We start from the raw sequence: 24837 nt of genomic DNA, 5'->3' as shown, positions 1-24837 counted from the left end.
AAAATGCCGAGGTTTTCTTCCGGAGAAATCACCGAACGGGGCTGATGGGAAATGTAGTGTACCATGTTTCACTAGCTGTTGATGGAAGCAAGTCTCACCTATTTGAAGAAGATAGAGAAGGAGAAGAAGACAAACCTTGCTGTTTAAGCTAAATATGAATTATTACGGTTTCATTTCTTTTTTTTAAAGAAACATATGTTTCTTAAAAAAATAAAAACCTATATAATTCTTTCTGCCTTTACCAACATTTGGCAGCGACTCCATAGTTTGAAAATAACTTAACCCTTTGAGGCCCTGCTCTGATTTGGAGTGCAAATCAGAGCACTCCAAATTTGCACTCTGTCCGTCGTCCTCCACCGTTCTAGAGTTAAGAAGTAAAAGACCGATAGAGTTTTCATACAACACAATAACCAATAAGATTCAAGTGGACATTCTGCAACATCTGGGGTGGAAACAGCTTTCGCACAGATTTTAAAAATAGATTTAGCTTTATTTTTTTATTTATTTGTTGATTTAAATATGTAACCTTGAACTACATGTTCAAAAGTAATTATTTGTACATAATCTATTTTCAAATTGTTTGACACAATATTGTCTGTTGCATATTATTCTGTTCCCTGCTATATATATACGGATATATATAGCACAATATGTAATATGTTGTGAGATAAGTTAATGTGTTTCAAGTATGTTCATATTACGACTCAGACTGAAAAAAAACAACAGTTTTTACCCCTAAGAATTAGCCTGCAATATCTAATCGCTACCACAAGATGGCAGCAGTACAATATGAAAGAAAACGAAGAGGAAGCGCTAATTAAGGCATTTGGTGAAAAGCCACATATTACTATCTGTTTGAGCTTGCGGTGTGTTGTGGTAATGGATCAGGGGAGACTCTGACCAGCAGTACGACTCAGTGAGGCCGAAGTGGTACTTTGGTTTTCTGGTCGAGAGGCAGACTGGTTAGTTTCAAGCTTATTTTGAAAAGGACCGTCTATTTGAGCTGCAGCAGACTGATATTTATTAAAGCAAACAGCTAATATTAATGTAATTTGGGTCTTCCTATGTTTTCTAGTATTACTCCAGTGTTAACAAATGTTTGAAAAAAATACATCTTAATTATAAAATTAATCTTCATCAAATGGTTGACTTTACACTTGCAAAGCTGCTACAAAATGCTATAGAGAGCTTTAAAAATGGTTGTGCACCCTCAGTAAAGATGTGGACAAAACTCTTAACATAGATGTATTTTAAGGTTATAAAGACCTGATGTAACAGTGAGCTTTGGATGTTATTTATTTTGTGTGTGTGTCTGTGGTGCCACTATCCTCACTATGTGTGGCCCACCCCAGTTGTTTTAAACATCTCAGATTTTGCTCTTCTTGTTTATATGGGTCAGTTTAGGTGAGTCGTTGAGAAATATTTTCTAATTTATTTCAAATATCACACACATCTCTATTAGCTATATGTCAAGTGTGGTTAACAGAAAAGGGCCTTTTTGTCAGGTTACATTTAAACCCCACATGGGCAGGAAGTCAAAGAGGATCAGTTCAAAATTCCTATTTTGACCAAATTAAAAAAGTAAAGCTAAATTTAAAAAACGCTTTAGGAACATTCATTTATTTTACAGCAGCAGACAACCCTGAACAGCAAACATTTACAGTGGAAATAGACTCTGAAACTTTTTCTTCTCGTATTTCAGATGTTTTCTCAGAGTCCTGTGTGTGCTCTCCGGCGCAGCAGAGACGTTGAGCAACAGATGGCTCCCTCCTGAGATCAGAGCATCTCGCTGGAGGAACAATGCTGCTGTGATTAATGAGAACATGCACACATGCAGGGCTGAAACAGCAGGTGATAAATATATGGCTTACTTATTATGATGCTGCATTGTTTTACACAGTCCCGCAGGTATAACAGGCATAAATACAGCGCCTACTCCCACGCACTCATATTCTGGATTTGGCCTTTATTGTTTTCTTGATTTTATCCCTCAGAGATCACAGAGTTCGGACTGATATCGCTGCTCCAGTTGATGGGTATAGTTAAAAAGGCATTTTCTTCTTTTTTTCCCCAAGCATTTCAGCTGTACGAGCTTTAAGGAATTCACTTTCTTGGCTCACTTTAACAGCAGTAAAGTAAATTATGTGCCTATATATTATATCTTGGAGTACTTATTGATGGAGCTATAAAGCACAGAGGGACCCCTAGTTGTGCTGTTGGGAGGAATTCTCATGATGGTGTTGAACATTGTGCATCCAAGCATGCTTTCTTTCCAGATGGCACCGCTATGCACAGTAAGACTTAAAATAAAAATAACTTTGCTTGGATTCATACTCGCAAAACACAAGAGCCGCTAGATAGAAACATTATTATGTGGGAGGATTAGAGCGTTGGGGAAAAAAAAAGAAAAGAGATGCAAAATATATAATTGTATAGATGTTTAACATTTATAAGAAAACTTTAAAATATAATGTATGGCAATACATGACAAAAAATGACATCCTTATTTAGCATCAAATATAAACATTTACAAGATAAGAAGGGTCATTTTGATCGAAAAGAGTAGTCAAAACTGTACATGTAGAAATTCATGGCTGTTTTTTTTTTTAGATGTTTTATTTAGTTTATGAAGATGCTGAAAAATGATCAACTTAATAAACTTCAACCAATCACTGTAGATTGGTTCAGTTGGATACAGGGTGCTCTCTTCTTCAGCTGTTATAATCCAAAGACTATTGGAAAACGTTACAAAAATGATCACAGAAATTGAACAGTTTTAGAGAGAGGCTAAATATAACGATTCTCGAAGAAGAAAAAAAAACTTTCCAAGAAACTTTGATAAAACCCCTAAAAATCAGTCATACTTCATTTCGTTGGCGTCTCCCACCCCGATCATGTTTGAGACAGAGGACGATGCAGCTTTCATGTCCTGGAAATCCCCGGTCCCAACATTCTTGACTGCATTTCCTGTGGAGGCTTTCTGCTCCAGATTCTATAGATGCAGAGGGCTCACGTCTGAAAACAGATGCACAGATACATGGATATGCCGACACATTAAACGACAGATAAAACCATAACAGGAGGCAAGGTGAACATATACAGTAACGTAAAAGTGTGAATATATACAGCCAGAAAGGCTACAGGGTCTTGCAAAAATAGTCGTGGTGTTTTTTTTTTGTCAAGTTGCAAATATTATGTGATTGACGGACACGCTGTAGCTCCGCTGTAACAACAGAGCTCCCAGCATGAAGCCTCCGCTGCTATGTTTCACTGCAGTGATGGTGTGTTTTGGGTGGTGATCAGTTTTAGTCATTTGATTCAACCTCTGCAGCTCCTCCAGAGTAACCATGGGCCTCTTGGCTGTTTCTCTGATTAATGCTCCCTTTGCCTAGTCTGTCAGTTGTAAAAAATAAAAAAATATTATTAATAATAAATGAGAGCCTTAAACACACTGCGCCACAGAATATTTATTAACAGTGTAATATAACATTGCCTAATTTAGCTTTCTGCTTGCATAAAAAAAATAGCTCTTTTTTCACAAAGGTTGAGTCCCTCTGAGACTCAAGTTTAGGATGCAAGACATCAGAGAGGAGGAGGTGCGGTTAAGGACGACCTCTTGACCTTTGACCTCCCACTGGTGGAATAACCTCCGGCCTGTGTATACAGGAAAATGCAGAGGGGTGCAGATATGACAACAGAGCTCCATTCTGCTGTCCAACAACTGAACGCTGCGCTGCGCTGTATGTGTGTGTGTGTGTAGTCAGTCTCTTCATCATTAGTACAGTTAGCTTTGTCAGATTTGGGACAAAACAGAACAATGGAGCTGAAACTCGTACAACACGCACAGACTGTTCTGTTTATTTTAACGTTTCCTTTTTCTCTCCGCTAGAAGATCCAGCAGCGGTTCGGATGGGGAACCATACCGAACACTGACACTGTGTGCCTTCCCTGAAGCTGACTCCCAGATCTTTGAATGTATGGACATAGGCGTGTATTTAAGTGTTGTTGTGCAATCAAATACAAGCCTGCCGTTTCCCACGGTCAAGACAGGAAGTACACATTTAAATTTAACTGAATTAGTCATGGTACTGTATCCTAAAACAAACTCATTGTATGTCTTGATCCATCTTTGATATTTGAGCTGAATGTTTGTCGTTCTTTATGGACACCAAGATGCTTTGAACAAATTAAACAGTTTTGACTGCTACATCATGTTTTATCTATATATGAATACTTTATTACTTCAGTCATGTTTTCTTTCTGCTTTCTTGCTTTTGCTTTCTCTACTTGATGGATTATTTTTCAGGCTGTCTTAAAGTTATAAAACTTTTCTATTCGCTGCAGGATTTGGATTATTGTTTATTTGCCAGTTGAGGATACGTCCCCTTTTTGAACTTTTGGATTCCACTCCGTCTGACCTTCGTGGTTTGGCAGCTCACAGCAAACATAAAAAATAAAACAGAACTGCAACATAAATATTCAGTGCTAGTTTATTTTTAAGGATTTCCCTGGATACTTTCCAGTGGTGTGTACTAGTCTCGAGCAAACCCCTAGTTCTTTAGCTGTTTGAGATCCTGCCTTCAGGATTTAGATTTGGAGGTAAGTAATACATGTGCAGACTTTATCAGCATATCCAAAACATAGCCGTGTCACAGATCTTGATCTTAAATATTAAGCGCCACTGTGCCCTCTCTTTTACGTAGGACACTTCTGTGCGTGACGAGAGGGAACTCCTAATTATGAATAGTAATCTCTGTAGTTCCGTACTATGCATATTACACTCAAACGTGTCCTGAAACATTTAAGCACAACCATGTATATTAACTCATTGCAAAGTGTTTCTATGTCATAATTTTTTACCACTGCCTGCTGTGATTTACACTGATCAAGATGAATGAGAAATAAGATTAAATGTTAACAAAATAGACTGCTGTGCTCATCCGTTTTTTTTGTTCTCTCCATTTGACAAAATATGGCTCACCCAATTGTACCTGAATCAAAACAATAAGGTGAGACGCCGGCCACGTTGGCTTGAACTAAATTCACATTTTGTTGCAATAAATAAATCTCTGATGAAAAATGACGTAAAATTCAGGGTTTTTCAGTATAACGTCCAGTGCCAAAAATATTTTTCATCTAGATCAATCCCAATAAATGAAATACATGGTAACTGCGTGCCTACTGGCTTTTTGGAAGTGATGCAGCAAAAAAAGTTGTGCTTTTTTTTTGTCCCACCATCACAAACGTATACAGGTGAAGTCTTCAAAACACTAGCTGGACTATGAATGAAATCAAGTTCTTCAGCTTGATGACAATAAGATGACGCTTTTCAGCGACAAACACACCATGTGGGTTTGGCATGAAATACAGAATGAATATGTATGTATATTTTAAAAAGACTTTTAATGCATCCTTATCAGGGATGCTAATTAATGTGGTTTGTCCTCCGTTAAAGCCAAAAAGAAAATAATTTTAGAGGTCATAGGTATATAGTGCAACATTTTGCACTATACACTAGTGAAGCTATTTTAAGTTGGAGGTCAACGAAAAGGTTAATGTGACTATTTTATTAAGGGTTCATCCAAGCTCTCCAAATTAATGAGGAAAAATATGACTTTTACAATATTTTACTTTGAAAAACAAATAAATAAAGTACAGAATAGCCAGTGACAAACATTTTCATCATTGCTTTAGTAAATTATAGTAAAGTTGTGAGTTTGGTTATAATTTTCCTAAGAGATGATGCGTCTCATCTCTTTTTTTTTTTGGGTGGGTGTGTGGGTGGGGGGGTCTCTTTGCCGTCGGTCAGAACAGCTGCTTTCGTCCAGAGGCATTGTGGGTCTGAGTTGCTGTGGTGATGCCTCCAGTTACGGCAGCTGTTCAATCTGCCAATGTCAACATCGCTACTGGCAACTCTGATTAAAAACAACAACATCAAGACACTCTGTGCTATCATAAGGAGTGAACAACATCATTAATCACTCATAAGAGCTGTGTGTGCACGTGAGTGTGATAATTTAGTCATTAAAATCCAAAAACAACTTTAAAATAAATAAATAAATAAATAAATAAATAAATAAATAAATAAAATCCTCCCACTCACTGCAGACCTTCATCCAAGTCGTTTGCTTCTGAATATGAATCGAGTGCAGTTCTCTGGTTCACCATGTGATGGCGCTGGCCTGACAGGAAGCCGTACTGCGGCTTCAGTGTTCGATCTGATTAAATTGATTCTGCAATTCACCCCTCGCAGGACGTCCCATTCCTGCCATTCTGTTTCACTTCCTGTTTATGTTTTGTATTTTTATTTTTATCTTGAGAAGAAACAGACAGCAGAATAGGGGTTGTGGAAACCGGTTGCCATAGAGATTGGAGACGTACACACTGAGGCTAGCTGTCAGCTAGCTGAGAAGACCTCTTTGTTCGAAGGAGAGACGAGTGGGCAGCGGAGAAGTTGTCAGGAGAACAAACTTGCAAACATCACGATTCTGCTTCGTTTCAAACTCAAATGTAAGTCTTCATCAGTCTCTCTACTGATGAAGACAATAGGCCTAGTCAAACAAAAGTCTTAAGTATCCCAGTCATGGACTTGGATCTAAAAAAATACAAGGGACCATAGGTTGTTAGTGTGAAAGTATCGGTGTGAGGACTCCTGTCTGATTAACTTCCTCTTTGTTCCTCAGGTGAACTGGGTGTGGCCTGGAGTTAGCCCCTGACCAGGAGGACCTGTGCCAGTGTTCCCAGTTTGTTTAAGCCTGGCTGCGCCTCACACCAGGTGCTGGTCATGTTTCCCCCAGAAGAAGCAGTCCCGATATTTTTGTTGAGTTTGTTGTTTTGGTTAAGTGTAATTGGTTTTGATTTTCTTGAACTAGGTCTTCTGTTTATCAGTATCTTGGTTCTTATTTGGTTTGTTTTGAGTTGCATTCTTCTCATTTTTTAAATCAGCCTAGTGTTTTTTGTCTTTAAAACCTATGTTACTCTTAGCAATCAGCTTGTCTGTTGGACTGAACCAGGTGGGCCAGCCTTCGCTCATCAAATGCGTCATTACTCCTTTGGTTGCTCTTTGAGTTTGTCATTATTACTTTGGTCTGTCGCAGGTTCCATGCTGGCTCCTTCTTGGACCACTTTTGGTAGATTCAGACCACTGTCAGGACAAAATGTACACACAATATCTGTCTACATTTCACACACATACTTTTAGTACTCTTAAATGAATGTTTTTTAAATAAATGTTACTTCAAATATGACTTTTATTTTATATTCACAGAGTCTTTTGAAGTTTTTATATTTTAAAGCTTATGAACAAATGTCACGCTATGTCAGTACATTTTAAATACAAGTACACATGCCATAACTGTAGCTCACTGGAATGGTTTTTGGATCAGGAAATATTTCTAAACAGCCCATTTGGACTAACTGAGGGAAAAGTTATATATTTGCATTTCATAGCCGCAGGTTTCATTGCTGTCTTCCACAATGAAAACTAAAGTCACTTTTGTACTTTAAATTGAAGGATTACAGTACTCAAAAATAGACCTTGCTACCAGTTAACTGGTCCACTCTACAACAGTGTCGGCAACAAGGTTTGCAATTAAAATACTTATTGAATACTGTGAAAGGAAACGTCCCAACTAGTGCTGAACTCAAAGATAATTTCTGCTAAGTTATGATGGACAAAATCCTCCAGGCCAAACACACTGGTTTGCTGACATGTGCTTCCGAAATGTCAGTGTCACAGCAACCTTGAGAAAGGAGCAGAGCTGATCTTCCTTTTTTTTTCTCTTCAGAAACACACACACACACACGCACACACACACACACACACACACACACACACACACACATATGTGTAAAAAAAGGGTTGGGAGATGCAAAGAAGTGACAGAGGGAGGCAGGAAGACTGTTGTCAAAGTATGGGTATGAACGTTTCACTGTGTCCAGGGTGTTATTTCCCCTCTCAGAGAAAGAGGTGAAGGGCTCAACTCTTATTTTGACAGGAGGTCAGCATGCAGTGCTTTTATTTTGATGTCCTTAAATAGAAAGAGGCCTTGATAGAGAAGGACTTCCTGTGATGAGAGTCAGAGAGAAGGAGAAGGAAACAGGCAAAAGGGTGCCTTAAACCTCCCTACTCACCGTAAGGAAGCTAAGAGAGGAAGTTCATCCAAGTTGCTATGGCTACCAAGGCATTTACAAGCAAAACCAACTAGGGGGAAGAATATGGTAAGTGAAGTGACCTGTGACCTCTGAGTATTTTAGTGTTTTTTTTTTCCAACCGCAGACAATGTTTTGGAATTTCGAAGACAAAACCAGAAGTATGTGAGAATCAGAGAAGGATGTGAAGAAATACTGGACACACAATGTTTACCACACGAGCTTGGAGCTAAAAGCTCGAACACAGAGATAAAGCTTTGAGTTTATGGGAAGTGTACTGAAAAATTAGGTATAGGGTCACAGGCCAAGACCCAAACAGTGACCAGCCGAACCTGCTGGGTCAGGCGTTGTTACATAATTGGACAGTGTTAGCTGTAACATAAGTTACTGATGCTATAAAGAGTGTTTTCAAGTGTTTTTAATATGTTGTTAATGGCCACATTTATTCTACAAAGTGAAATTGAACTTATTCTTCAATATATATATATATATATATATATATATATATATATATAGACGAGAACCTGATACCACGGTTAGAAATAGTTCCCCATCTGTTTCCAGGAAACCGTCTCATTTGGAATAAACAGCAAATACCCTCAGCGATACTACTGCTGCTCTTCTAGTTCTGCTTATTTGGACTCAAATCATGTTGGCCTATCCCTAGATGGTTATCAGTGGTACAGATGAGTCAATATGATTATTAATTTATAGTTTAAAAATGGCTATGTACATGAGATGGAAAAATTGGGCTTTCTGGATAGACTAGGCATTCTAAAACAAAATAATTGAGGAATTTACTGCTTGGACAAAGTCTGCAGGGTATTTAGGGTAAGTAACTGAGACCTCATAGAAAATTACCCTTATAAAAACATAAAACAAGATGGTTATGTCAAAGCAAAAACATCATGTCCACCCTAATACTGCAGGATGTTATGATTGTATGTTATGATTTGATGAGAGCATCAAAAGCAGCATAGATAAAATCCATTAGAAGACTTAATGTTTCACAAAACGCCCTTTATTTCCTCAGGGTTAGACCTGCCTGGCATATGTGTTTAGGAAACAGCATGAGGTCAACTTTACATTTTAAAGAGTCACAGTTTGAGAAAAATTTTATTTCACTTGTCTTGCTATCAAACCTACCATTAAAAATCCTTTAAATGAGACACCTTGTCGTGATTTGTGGATATAATGGTGAGGATGGAAGCGGAGGACCCAGGTTGTTGAATCATAATGTTGATAGTTTTAATGAAGAAAAAGCACAATCCAGGCAGCACAGGTGAGCAAAAGGCTTGGAGTTCAGAACTGGAGTAGCACAACTAGAGACAATGGCATTAGACAACAGTAAAGAGAAGGACCCGACGAGGAAACACTGACACAGGTGGGATTAAACACACAGGGGAATAATCACAGAAACAAGGCACAGCTGGGATCAGTCAAGGGTTAGATGGGACAACAAGGAGACTCAACTGACACAGAAACCTAAATAAACACACCAAAAACTCAAATCCTCACATACCCGACAAGTGGTGGCACGGGTATGTCGGGCATGTGGCATACCCAAAAGGCTTCTCTTAGCCAGCCTAAGAGAAGCCTCCTATATTGAAAACCACTGCAAAAAATATTTAATGGATATTTACTCCATATTTGTTACAAGTGACTCTATTAAATAACAAATCTTTAATGTTGCAAATAATTTTGTACATATGTGTATAATTGTTGCCTTACAGTTTAGTTAAGGCAATTCAAATTTATAGGAGCTATTCATATAACCCCTAGTTTGACTCAAAGGTAGATAGAAAACATGTCCTATGATTAGAGCTAGCGTTCTCCTTGCCAGTAAATGAATAACTACGAGATATTACATAGAGGTTTGCTTTAGTTTCTTTGTTCACCCTTAGACAAAAAAACCCCTAAGAAATCTGAGTTGAGTATCTAGAAAACTTGGCACTTCTTTTGATTTCATGAGGAGTTTTAGTTGTGTATGTCACTAAGACAGTGACAGTAAACAACAACATAGAGCGTACAACCAACAGTTCTTTACACATAAAGAACTGAGGGGAAAAATGTGCATTACCTCCAGCAGAGCCTGTAAATGAATCATCAGGCAGTCAGAGCGCTGTGGGAGACAGCACAGCTGTGAATACGAGAGAGAGTGTGTTCTGCATTTAAAGGCGCAGTGTGCGAGATCACTCTCCTATTCTGACCAGGAGAAAATCCTTTTTTGATTCCAAAAGAAAACTGCGGGATAACTGAGCAAAGCAGATTCACACTGAGTGGTGGAAACCTTTGATTCGGAGAAATGATGGTTAATTTCACTCACAGCATTCCAGCTCCAGGCCACACAATGAAAAGTGAAACTACTCACTGTGTAATGAAGCTGACAGAGCAGTTTTTAACCTTTAATGAACAGCCTGTACTTTAGTTCAAGCTGTGATATTCTATAACTGTTAAGTACTTCACACAAACCCTTTTTTTTTGTTGTTTTACTGCCGGTCTGAAATGACAATTACTGTCAGCTATTCAGCGTTCAATAGATTAGATGTAGGAGCTGAGCTAATCTTGTAGCAACATAACGGCAATGATAGCTCAGGATAACTGAAGTCAATCTAACTGTAAGCTTTATTACAAAGAAAAGTGCAGTCATAAAAGTAGACAGGGTGCTCAGGAAGAAGTTAATGTATAAGAATCTGTGTGAAACTACCTGCATTTTATATTTTAAACTCTAAACACTGTTCAGAGACAGAAACAGGAAGTGATCTATTAGGTCTCACAGATGAAGAATATCTGAATTTACAGAGAGCCAAAAGGGAAAAGGGAGTGTGTGTTTGAGCGTCAAGTCATCTGCATGAGTGGGAAATGGGAGTTCTCTTTATCAAACCATTTGACATGCAGTTCAGATAAATAAATACAGGCTGTCTTACAATGATCACGCCTGGATTTTGTTTTATTTGAACAAACTTTGCTGATAGGCACAACATTTTTTGCTGTTTTTCTTTTCCTCTTGGCTTTTCATCTCTAATCTGGATGGCCTGACTGGATCAGACTGTCTCCGGACTCGGGATGATGCTAGTGTGAACTGGCTTCCTTCCGCCCCATCCCACTCACACGTCCACAGGAGGTCACAGCAGCCCGATGCAACACGCGCATAAGCAAGACCTTCCTGCCAGACAGGAACTCATCTGACTATGTGTGTGTGTGTGTGAGAGGGGGTGTGTGTGTCTGTTTCATGTGTGTGAGTCTAGTTGTCAGAGATAAGCAGGTCAGGGTTAGGGAGAGATAAAATTCTCGACAAAATCAGCCCTCCTTCACTCACGGAGAAACCGGCTGTAACGACTGCTTGAGCCGACCCGACAGTCCCTCAGCCGTCTGCTGGTTAACGGACAGCCTGGTTCCCTCCAGGAGAGATTTTAACTGCAGCTCATTAACATAATTAATTGACTCCCGTTAGCTTAATGAAGCTGCAGCTTAACACACAGAGCAGAGTCTTCTGTTCATTTGGGATGCTGACACAGCAGAAGTGCTAAAAGTGTTCACATCAGCACTAGGAATCAGCAAACATTAATGACGCAGAGAAAAAAAATGGACTAATTAAAACCATTTAGCAGCATGAGCTGGGTGTCTGTGGAAAGGAGGCAGCATGGTAATACTAAAACTGCGCTCTGATAAGAAATCTAAAATCTACACAAAACTTTTTCCTATAGTTATTTGAGAGGATCAAGTGATACATGTATTTTTCTTTCCTAAAGTGGTCAGTGCACGAAAGGGGTTTCAGACAGAAAATAGCTGCTACTAAACACAACAACATCAGCTCACTACTCATGTTAACTTGCAGCCAGTATGATGATCTCAAACCAAATTAAAGACTCGGCACTTCAGAGTCAGAGGTCGCAGTGCATGCCAACCAAATTCAGCAGCGCTGATTCTGTCCAGCTTCAGATTACATTTTAGTCATTCTTAAACGATATCTACAGATAGCACTTGAACTTCCGCACCTTTGTAATCTACACCTGACCGTGGGGGGTGACGGTAAGATAAGATGAAACCTCCAAATCCTTAGGTCCTTTTCTGAACTAAAGTCATGTGAAAAAGCACCCTTGCCATACAGATTTACTAACTTTTTTGTCATGTATATTTCAGATGATCACTCTGATTTTAGTATCAGCCTGAGCAAAAATTTTATTAGCGCTAAAAGGACCAGCCTTTTCCTATTTTAACAATGAACTGCTTCCTTGTTATGAATTAATTAAGACAAGTTTTGATTCGGTTTCCTTAGACACACCTCAGTCTTGCTACTGCCTGACTTGGAGAATTAAGCAGGACCTGACTGACAGCATAAAGGAGGCTAAGACATCTCAAGCAGAAACTATTTTTGCCCTGAATATGTTAAAAAGTAATCTCTAACGCTTTGCCAACCGCAGTCAGCCATCATCCACAAATAACGTAAACATGGAACAGTCATCTTATTTCTCGTGCAAAGGGAAAGGATTAAAATGTTGAGCTCCTTCCTGAATACAGAGGATTTCGAGGTACTTTTAATAACACTGACAATCTCATCACACCAAAATCCTTGAAAGCATTCAATCAGTTTCAGAGCTGAAGTTGTAGCTTAAACTTCACAACAAACCCGCCGTAGCTACTACACCCGTAGCTGGTAAATAAATTCAGAAACATGTCTGCATGTCGATTTGATCTTGTCGCGCAGCATCATCAGAGTCAGGCCGAACCAAATGACCCTCAGCGGGAAGAACAAGCTGTGTGCCGGAGGTCCGCTTCCTGGCGAGCACAATGGCTGTTGTTCTAGGCAGGATGTGACATCATCGCCAAGGACTCTGGCAAAGGAAGAGGCTGGTGAGGGCATATCTCTGCGTCGTCTTTGGTAAAGTGGAGATACCAGCGTGTCTGTGAGGACTTAAAATTAGTTTGGAAAACCAGCAGAGTAGTTGAGGTGTTTGAAGGTCTGATGTCTGAGATATTACTCTCTGCTCGTCCTAACCATAAAAAGATAAACAATTGAAGTCGCTCATGGAAACAAAGCAGACTCCTGACTCAACATACAATAACTCTTCAGACTGACAAGCATCCTTAGTTTGTAAGTAGATCAGATAGGAAATTACTGGAGAAACCTTTAAGACAAGACTGCTAATTGTTTTCACATTTCAGACTTAAGACACTGCTGTGTTTTGCATTAAAGGCTGGCAGTTTTACATGGATTACTTTAAACTTGTCCAATTTGTTTGGTTATTACACGTATATTAGATTTTCTTTCTAAAGCATCATCTCCAAATGTAATAGAGCCAAGTCTAAACGTTTTAATTGTCTCGGGATAAATACGAGGTTCAACTAAAAATATTTCACGAGGCTTAAAAGTCGTCACTGTAGTGTGAATGTTCACCAACACAAACATTTTCCTCCAATTCCCTTCAAGATGTCTGGTTGAATCTTTGCAAGTTAGGAATTAAAATAAACCTATCAATGTCCTTCCTGAACCTTTGAGATCTTGTCAGAACCTCTTGTTCCTGACAAACTCTGTTCTTTAGTCTTCAACCCTGACAAGAAATTTTCTTATATCAAAAGATATCAAAAGATATTTTGCTCGAATATCTAAAACATCTGAAAATATCTTTTATGAATGATCCAATTTTACACATTTCTGAAAGCTTCTAGAACAACACGTGATTGGTTAAATTTAAATGTCTATTAACATGTTTAACTTGAAAGTGTGAACGTGTTTTATTATTCACTAACATATTTGCAACCCTAAAACTGACAATCCAGGTCACTAGATAATTATTTCGTCGTAATTTTGATCTCTCTTCAGCTTAAAGAATAAAGTTTAGAAAAACGTTTTCAAATGCATATGAAGAACAATGATACGTGTTTAGCCCTTTATCAAGTCCAGAGGACTTCAAAGTTTATTACACATTCAGTCATTCACCCACTGATGATGGCAAACCTTCCAGATTGAGGTAGAAGTTTCTGCCAATACTTGCTAGTAAATTATGTTAATATTTGCATCTATAACAATCATCTTCTTTATTGTGTGTGTGTGCGTGCGCATGTGTGTGTTCTGACTGTGCACTTTTGTTTCTGCACCTAAGCCAAGTTGGAGATGAAGGTATTTGAGCGTTCTCTCTTTAGCTCAGGAGACATTTGACTCCACCACACAAATAAAGACGGCTGAGAAGTATAACTCTTCAGTCAGCAGTGTGTGTGTGTGGGGGTGTGTGTGTGTGTGTCTGAAGGCATCTTCTTCAGAAACAGCTTGTGTTGCCTGTGGGACAACGTGCACACTCTCCCTTCTCATGCACTCACATACAGTATAAATGCTGCAGGCCTGCAGCTCGTTAATAATTCAACATATGTCCTCATACAGGCAGGCAAACAGTTATCCAGCTCTTATTGACTAGTAATTAATTACTTTTGAATCAAAGACGAGGCAGCCCGTCGCTGTGAACTCTGACCCAGTTTACTGGACTCGGTTTATTTATGTTGAGTTTCACAGTTGGGCCTCCTGCGTCGCTCTGAGATCAGAGTTCGGTTCTGTTTTCTGTCTTCGGGATTCTCAGCTATTCAGCTCTCAGTGCGAAGCAAAGCCATCGCAGTTTGCTTGTTTTATTCTCACCAGTGCTTCTCTGCTCAATGTCCTCCTCATGTCTGCTGCACTTCTATCTATTTTTGGTCATTTTTGCCATGTTTCTGTGCAGCCTGTAGCAAACAGCCAAGTCCCTGTTATCTCAGTCTGTACTGACATACACAAGGCTCTGCTAAGGGAACTATTTCATAAATCCTAATTTGAACAAATCCAACATTATTTGAGAGTTTACAAGTAATCTTAATCATAAAATCTCAGTGTATTTTCTTTCACTCAAGCAATGTATGCATAGATTATCAGAGCCACTTTGGATAGATGCCCTAAACAACGCACAGTCTTATGTAGAAACAACAGAGAAAATTTTGTACTCCACAGTTGATTAACATTTATTCACACCCAACCTAACGTTTCCTTTAAAGGTGCAGTATTATGAGTTTTCCAGGAACGTAGTGCCATTTTATAACATAATAAAGTAACAATGTTAACTTCAATTGTTATAAAAATGTTGTACAAATCAAATATGACTTAAAAAAATACTTCCAAACTATTAATAAGTTACTATTAATAAGTTAACGTTACTTCGGTTAACTTTACCTTGATTTCCAACCAGTCAGGCCATTTTCCTCTAATGTCAGCAAACATTTGTATCAAAATCCCCACAGATTATCACGGAAATACTCACACCAACCGGCGTGGCACCAACAACCATGCCATGTTTAACGACTCTTCAATTTCCTTTCTTTTATATTCTGATGCTTTGAACTTCAGCAAGCCGTCTTCACCTTATTGACATCGAAACGCTTTGAGTTGCTGACATGTAATCAACTGATTTGCTATTTCAATTAATTATATATAAACAGGCTCAACAAATGAAGTAACCAGTGAGTGGATACCAATCGACTTGAGTAAAAAATTGTCCAAATCTCGATTAAAGTTGTGAAAGAATCCAGAAAAAAAACCTTTAAGCTGATTGTCAGTGAAAATGCGTAAAACTTTACTGGACATCTAATAATCCTTTTAGTCAATTTCTGTAATCTGCAAACAAATGAGAAGAAATTTAAATACATGTTAAGGGTTTTAGATATGAAATGCCATTAAAACTCAACCTGTTTATTCACTGATTGAAGATGTGCTTCTGTTTCTTGAGACGCCATTACTCCCTGGCCATGCACACTCTAAAAGTTACTGCAACTATTACCCAACAGTCTGACAAATTCAAAAGAGAGACTGGTTCAAACACATCTGCTTCATAGTCATTGTAGGTTATTTTTTGCTATGCATAAGATAAGGAACGAAGTCAGATGTACAGAGTTTTCTGAAACCTCCACCAGGTGTGTTTGAGTTCCTGATTCCTCTGCAGAGTGACCGGAGATTTCCCACTGTGATTCTGGGGGGTTTAAGTCACCTGCTGTTTCGTCCTCAGCTGCTCCATCCACCCTTTCTCTTTTCTGCTGAAAATCTTTATTGGTGTTCATTATGAGGAAGCTTGTCATCAGTCACAGTGACAAACCGGCTGCTCTTGTCCTATCCCAGGAATGTGGCCCGGTTTCCATTGCTGAGTAGTGGATTGGAGACTTTCTCAAATTCCTCTGTGTGTAAGACAGCTTGGTTTTAATGGGGCTTTTACCAATTTTGGTTTTGACTCAAGATTTGACTAACTCCATCTGTGGAGTTTCTTCTCCGTCTCTCGACGAACAAGCTAATTTTCACTTTCAATCACAGTTTTTCCTCTAAACTATAAAGATCGCCTCAACCTGGCTCTTTAATGAGTCGGCGTCGGGTCTGCTGGAGACCAGAGGCACGGCCACATGTAGCCACCCGTTCAAAGGGGATGTAGTTCGAACATGCTTCTAATAAACCGATCAAATCTGAATAGGCCGAAAAAGAGCTAGGAACAATTGTGTGATTGTGACTGCACCATGAGCTAACACAAACACACGCACGCTCACACACTCTGAGAGGCCTGATGGAACCAATTAGCAGACGTTATCATGGCCTGGAGACGTCACAAGCTGTTCACACACCCCCATCCTCCTCTGTGCCTGCCAGGGGGTCTGCGTGTGTGTGTGTGTGTCTGTGTCACTTCACATACATCAGTTCTAAAACATTTACAGTCCTCTGTGTCTTACAGTTTATGTGACTGACCCACATTCACATTAATCTGTGAATGTGTGTGTGATGTCAGCGGCCTCAGTCACAGGAACCTCTCCATTTATGGTCGGAAGCCGGGATCTTCACACAGTCCTCTGTCTGTACTCTCGTGTCAAAAAATTTGACTGCTTTCCGTCTGCCACTGCACAACGTCAGTCATGCTTCTTTCTACAGAGCAAATGCTGAAAATATTGGCCAAATAGCACAAATTTTCTGTCACTTTAACTTTAGCTTGTGTCATGTGGCTGAACATGTAGGACTTTTTTGTCGGCCGAAAAAGAACAACCAGTACAGCTCTTCTCCTTTTTTGCTTCCAAAAGGAAATAGCCATCGAAATGCTACGTGAGTCACTACTGGAGTGCACCTCCTCTAGTTCCATCATCGGCACAAATGACTAACAACGTGTGGTTCGCATTAAGAATCAAGACCTCGTCTAACAAGAGGAAAGACTGAACAAGACGAAAGGATTTACAAGTCAGGAGCATGTATGAAAAGGAAACAGAATCAAAGTCTCAGACAAATATTTCTTGGGGCATTTTTGAGTTTTTGTTCACGGCTTTAAAATCAGAACATCCCACAAACAGTTCAAAAATTAGCATGGAGCTTGGTGACATTAAGTTTCAGAGCATGCCGTACCGCTGAAAAGAAGCTGTGGGTCTTCAGCAACGATCCATTAATGGGGAGAATGACACAGTAGGGCGTCATATAAAATTTCAAGTTTCAAGATGACAGAGTTTTTAAACAGGATAAATGCTGCAGGTCACAACACCTGAACAATGGGGTCTACCTCAAGTCTACAACCAGAAAGTTGAAACTTGGACACAGTTTTTTCTCAAACAGGACATTGATCCTTAACATGCATCAAAACTGGTTATGAAAAGGACAAAGAATCTCAGTGACAATGAGATTATGCTTGATAGAGATGTTCATACCAGAAAACCAACTAATTCAAAGGAACTGAGAGGTCAAATATCCAATGAAGAAACTTTAGTAACACTTTATTTTACGGGATGAGCATAAGACTGGCATGATACTGTCTTAAAAATGACATAACATCTGTCATGAACATGAAGGAGTCTTTATTAAAGTCTATGACCGATGTCATTCTGTAAGTAATGCAACTTTTAATGCAAAGTTGCTCTTAAAGTTGCATTAAAAGTTTATTAAAAGTGTCAACTTTGCATGATTTTGGAAATAATGACAATTTAATGCAAAGTTGGTTCTTTTAATGGACTTTCAATTCTACTTTTAGAGCAACTTTGCATTAAAAGTGTCATTATTTACCGAATGACACTTCATGACAACGATCATAGACATTCATGAGGACTCCTTCATGTTCATGACAGATGTTATGTCATTTTTATGACAGTTTCATACCAGTCTTATAACACCCTGTCAAATAAAGTGTTCCCGAAACGTTGAGTGGCAATGGACACAGAAAAACATTTGGTAGTGGCGCACTGATTCATCAAAAATCAGTGGGGGTGTATGTCTGTATTTGTTTCCAATCTGAAAAAAAGGGAAAACAAATTTTGAATATTAAGTGTAATAGCCTACACTATTGGTGTTCCCCTAAACGAGATACTTCTTGCTAAATGAGTGTTTTTCATTATGTTTGCGTAATTTGTTTTCCTTTGGCCATTCGGTACTATTACAGGGGAAAATCTGGATTTAGTCAGTAGTTAGGGGTCTAAACACTCATTTCCTTTCATTTGACTAATGTCAGCGGCTCCTCCCTCCTTGTGTGCCATTCTCTACTTTGGGCAAACAGACAGTCCCACACCCGTGTTCAGTCTCAGATCAAAGCATTGTATCTGGTCCTGCTCTGTAATCAATTGATGTAAACGCAGATTTGGGTTGCGGGGGGTGGGGCTGTTTATTAACATACCACAGATAGCACAGATAAACTCCAGACCATGTTGAGAACTGGGTCAGCTAAAACAATTACAGGCTTCAGGTATGGTGAGTTGCAAAAAGTGTTTACTTCACCTTTTCCACTGGGTTAGGGTTAGGGTTTGGCATTGTAACGTAACTCGGTGTGGAGAAGTTTTCAAAGGTGTTGTTGCTTTTGCTTATGAGCTGGAGCATGTTGGTGCTGTTGTACAACAACACTGCACCAGCATAAGTTCCTAAGAGTGATTTATCGGGCTGTAAACAGAGCATAAAACACCACATCAGATTCAATTATACCATAATTTACTAACCAGAGATGAAATGAGAAAAAAAATGTAAACACATAAAAACTAAGAATAAACCTAAAAGGGTACTTTGTGTGTCAGGACTGGAACTTCCCCCCGATGTGCTCGGTGTTGTGTGAATGTGGCTTGAAGTGTAAAACTCTTTTCACACCAATGATTTAAACTTCAAATTCAAGACAACTAAATGTTTCTATAATCTAATGCATCATTTTATAAAGGCATGTTCAAAGTTTTTGGCAACATTTTATTATTAAATGTCCTCAAATCATAAAAGCCACCAAAGCCTGAATGAAAAACATGTGCAAAACGGTTTTAAAAGTGACAGAAATCTTGCTTTCATCCTGGCAGATGAACTTTAAGTGTTTACCAGTTCAATACAACGTCATGCAATTTAAGTTCTGCACGAAAACCTAATTTACATTTCATTTTTGGCCTTCTGTTATTGATGTGAGATATCATTCTCAGAAAACTGAGAAAAGCAGAATTATTTATTTAAAAGGGAGTGGTGCACTAAAACCCTTTTTCTTTCGTGAATCATGATCACTTCCAAGGAAACGTGCTGACATCAGTATTTTGCCTCCCAAAGACTTCACAGCCAAGCATATTGCCACCAGTAATATTGAAGTCGAGTCAAGCGTCAACTAGAACATCGAAAAGGCGAAAAAGAGACGAGGATGCCCAAGACAGACCAACAAGTTTCAGGAGTGTACTCTAAAGAAAATCCACTTTTTTGTTTTTTTTTACCGTCCTACATCTGCTGATCCAAGAAACAACTTTTGGTCAGTGAGGATGTCCTCTTCTTTTCTTTAACTGACTTGAAACTCTCACCCAGATCCTACAGCTGACATGGTGGGAGTTTCTGTTAGCAAGATGACTGCATTTTTATCTGCAGCAAATGTTGTGTCATCATTCTGAAACAGAAGCAGTGCTGTGGGAAACTTTGTTCTTGTCTTTTAACTGGTAGGCAAACACATTTTCCCACAAACTACTCACACATCTGAGTTTGCGGAAAGTTCAAACAGAGCAGTGAAAGGAAGTTAGAGTGAACCTATTAATCATGATACACGTGCACTCTCTTTTCACTCTTAAACTTAAGTTTAGTCAAAAATGGTATCTTTATGATTATTTTTTTTTATGTTGTAGTTTAAGTGACATATTTCCTGGCAGGGTTCCCTTCATTCTGTTGAAAAGAATGAAGGGAACAGACTGTATGAGCAGTTTCATCACATTAGCTGCACTTTGTGGTTTCTCCCAGATGTTTACAAGCCAAACCGCTCCAGTGACTCCAGCAACACGGCAGCGGAAGCTTGAAATCTGCGCTTGAAGAGAATGAACTCTTCTCAAAATCTAATGCTGATCTCTCGGACCTCTTGTCGACTCTACGATCGGATGAAAGAGGGAAATGAAAAAGAACAGAGGAAGTGGAAGAGCTGTCAGCAAATTTGCATGCAAAACTATAGAAAACATTACCACAAGAACAGCTCACAACACACCAAATACCACATTTGGAAACACACAGCAACACATGCTGGGGGTGGTGGATTGCGGAGTGACTTAATGACCAGATGAGAGAGTTCAACTTTCATCTTAAGGCGATAGTTTATCGGCTTCTGATCTTCTGGTCTCTCCTCTGCTGTGGGTCTGTGACCTTTGACGTTAATTGCAGCTTGAGGAGAAGTTTACAGTAACTTCAATGAAGGCAGCATGCCGCTGAACAGATGCTATCCTCGATAAGAGGATCCCTATAGGCTGGAGGACTGTCTGTCAGGCCACAGTTCTTCACAAAACATCCACATCTGCCACTCACTTCAAATGTAAAATTTGTGTTCCTTTTATCTTGTCTTTATTGAAACTGAATTATTGAGAACTGCAAATCGTTTGTCTCGTTCTCGAAGAACCGTTGCATCCATCACCTGGGACAGAATGAGTCAGACCCTGGTCTGGTGACTTTGCTAAGTCTCAGCTGCTTCAACAACTGGAGCTTTGTTGCACCGGTCCCATGACGAATGCCTAGAAACACCAAAACGCTTCTTGTTAGCAGTAATTAACCTTTTTTATACAACATGTCGCTTGGGTGTTGATTGTGTCATCAAACCTGTCCACGCAGATGACTTTTGAACTTAGTCTCTTTTAGTGAATGTTCAATACTTTTAACTTGAAGTACAGGAACACAGCCAACATTTTGAGAGGTTTCACCTGCTTCATTTCTCACTCTGAATATTTCTGCTAAACTGAATTAAGTGTCTTCATGTGAGCTAGCCTCACACAGGGAGAAGTTTGCCCTAGGCTCTCAGTGAAACAGTTCTTTGTTGCATAAGCACACATCTTGCTGCATATGGGGTGATGATTGACATTTTAGGCAATTTGCTCAAACACTGGCATACTATCGGGTCAGGGCATCAATAGTAATTGTTATGTATGACTGGATAAACACATTATCTATAAGAGAGTAGCCAGGAATGCCTGAATGTGATCTTTCCATATAGGTTTTCTTGTTGTATTTTCATAATGTATTCTCCTTTAGTGACAGCTTCTGGTAAGGGATTTAAAGAGATTTCAGAAAGTTTTGAAATCCACTGACTAGAAAATACAAGCAGAGGTCAATCAAAACAACTACCACATCCAAGGTTGGCAAGAAGCAGGTTCACCCTGAAAGCAGACTGCATGGTGCTAAAAGAAGTCTCCAAAGCCCTAAAACTACATTATGGGGCCCACATTTCTTGTTACTACTACTAAATCAAAAATAGGCTGTTCAAGTTACAACGAAGGCAAGAAAACATGAAGGAACTTTTTGGTAGATAAGGCTAAAATGAAACAGTTTGGACACCAAAACAGAGGACATGTGTGGTTTACAGCAAATGTATCATTCTACAATAACGTCATGCGAACTGTGAAGCATGGAGGTGGAAGTGTCATGGTTTGGGGATGGTTTGCCGCAGCGAGGCCTGAATCATACGGAATCCACTGTGTGATTCAGGGTGCTTGAGGAAAATGTGAGACCATCTGTACAAAGCTGAAGCAGAACTTCGAGAGGGACAATGACCCAAAACATACCAACAAGTCCACCAACAACTCGATGAGAATTGACAGATTGGAAGTCCTGGGTCTTGATCTCAGGGATGTGCTGTAGGGTGACTTCAAACAAGCTGTACCCGTAATAAACTCCTTCAACATCTCAGCTGACCTTGCTCAGACTGATGTCACAGACTGGTAAATGGCCAAAGTCATTTAGATATTAGAGCGTTTGGATGTGTTGTCACTCAAAAACTGTTGGTTAAGAGAGAAGCATTTCTTGTTTGACATGTCTTAGAGCTCTTCCGAGAGCTGTTACCTTTCATTTGATTCAAGCATGTTGAATCAGAATACATCTAAAACATGCAGGACACCGGGTCTTCAACACTGACTTTGGACACCACTGCTCGACCTCAATCAGTCAGGATATGACCAAGCAGAATGGATCAATCCACAAACAAAAGAAAGTTATAAGGTTCCATTTTCACAGCATAGCAGGACCTCTTCCCTCGTCTGGACTCATGTCGGTGGAAAATATTACTATCAGATGATAAGGGTCTTTTTGTTTCTTTTCCAGAAAAAAACATATCCAATTATGGGTGAAAGATCTTCCAAGTACGGTCACCTAGCAACTTCACATGAACTCCATTACAGCTCAGTTGTTTTTCACAGTAAAGTGGATGTTGTCATGGTAAATTTACAGCGAGATCAGCAAAATCTGACTTGTTGCATCTGATCATTTCACAAACACACTTCAAAACAAATCAGCATTTACAAACAACTGCCTGTTCACAGCAAGTCATGCTTGTATCTAGGCGCTCTGATCAAACCGTAGTGAACTCAGAGAGGGAAGCATGGCTCTATTTTTACCCCCATTTTTTGAACATATGGAGACTTGTAGTGGGTGGGAAGCTGGGAACAGTAGCAGGCCAGATTCCAGCATAATAACTGCTGGGTCATTAGCAGGAAGTTCCAATAAACAAACTGGGAAAATGTGAATGTGCGCGTGGAGCAGAGTTCCTGTCCTACATTCGCCCAAACAGTGTCCTTCAGTTTGTGGCTATTTTTTACCCGACTGGATGAAATAAGGCTGATTACTGCCAGAGAGCTCAGAATGAAAAGTGATGCTCATGTTTTCCCCTGAGCTTCTTTCTTAACATTGAAAATATGAATTTCTGTTCTTGCTTAAGAAGTCAGAAATACGTGGAGATGTGTAAGAGAATGCAAAAGTGTTCACATCCCTTACACTTCTCACATTTCATAAAATTGTGTGCTGTGTAAGAATCCAGCAGTGAATGACAAAAAGTGAGGAGCTTATAGGGAGCTTGGGTTGTTGACCAGTGGCTGACTGGGAAACAGGGTGCAGCTGAGAGAAAAGGCAATACAGGCAGATTGAGGGAAGGCAACAAATAAACAGAGAGGAGGACATGAACAATAACCAAGGAAGAAAGGCTTAAGGAAACTAAACTCAAATGCACAAAGAACAAAATGCAAGAATAAACTAACAATTAATACAAATTAAGGAACATATACGGCAAGACTTAAGCAGATATAAACAAACAACAAAGGAAAGAATGAAAATACAAACACATAAAATGCACGGCACAGTTCAGAAGTTTATATATGAAAAATATGCTAAACATGATGTATGTTTTTTTTTACACTTCCATATTGTTTTTTTTCTGTGTAGGTCTATTTCATGACAAAATCTACAAAGGTTATATGGATATGAATAGTTTTGCAAGAATCTTTATTTTAAAGCACAGAATAAAAAAATCCCTGTTCTCCTTGCATGTCTCTGTGTTTTTATTCAACTGTGACTGATTGTTGAATTGGAATGAATCCCTGAGCACTTTGGAGTTCTTCTGAGACTTTTCCAGGACAAATATTCATCCCTCTGAACTTCATATAAACAGTGAACCTTAGCTCTTCATCATTTCAGGATACTGTAAATAAAGCAATAGTTTAGAGCAGTGGTTCTCAAACGTTTTTCAGTGATGTACCCCCTTAAAAATATATTTTTAGTCAAGTACCCCCTGACACGGGCAAAACATTTTTGGAATAAAAAAGAGGTACAGTGCTGTAAATACCCTGTAAATACTGAATATAAAATTCAGTCCGTGAACACACATTTATATTTTATTGAACTTTTTACAAAATAATTTTTCCCAAGACTTATTATGAGGAGCCTACTGATTTTTTAAAGATATTTTGAAAAGCTTCACGTACCCCCTGCAGTACCTCCACGTACCCCCAGGGGTACGCGTACCCCCATTTGAGAACCACTGGTTTAGAGAGTACAGTACATCTAGCTGCAAATAGTTTCAATCACACTTAGGACTTCTTCTGTAGTAGTTTTTTTTTTTTTTTTACAACTTGGCCCTCAGGACCAACTGAGCAGCTCTTGTTGGGATGATGTCCGTAGCTCTTTTAACAGAGGACAAAATTACAAATTGTTTGCAGTTTGCAGACATTTTAAGATTAATTGAGACAAATACTTTAATGTTTATTAGCAGAAGTTTTAAAAAGAAGCTGTGCTTGTATGCAGATTTATAATCTTGTGGTCTTTGCGGAAAACTTTAAGGTCTCATGTCACCTACTGGCTCTATCTTAAAACATCAAGCTGACGGAGAAAACATATGACAAAGACAATATGTGTGTTCATATTGACTTCTTTATTTACTCATATAATTTCTTAACTTCCTGTTGGCTACATTCCTTGCTTTC

General features: G+C 39.0%; 1 long non-coding RNA gene across 1 annotated transcript; it reads left to right on the top strand.

Annotated features, from left to right (window-relative positions):
* The first annotated feature begins 6197 nt into the window (after window positions 1-6197).
* Window positions 6198-7058, top strand: LOC114148481 (uncharacterized). Its single transcript, XR_003596294.1, has 2 exons — window positions 6198-6510; window positions 6684-7058. It is a non-coding gene; the product is annotated as an uncharacterized LOC114148481 (long non-coding RNA).
* Window positions 7059-24837: the final 17779 nt, after the last annotated feature.

This window comes from Xiphophorus couchianus, chromosome 7 (assembly GCF_001444195.1).
Source record: "Xiphophorus couchianus chromosome 7, X_couchianus-1.0, whole genome shotgun sequence".
NCBI lineage: Eukaryota > Metazoa > Chordata > Actinopteri > Cyprinodontiformes > Poeciliidae > Xiphophorus > Xiphophorus couchianus.
Note: the sequence above shows the minus strand (reverse complement) of the source record. Positions and strands in the feature narration are given on the sequence as shown.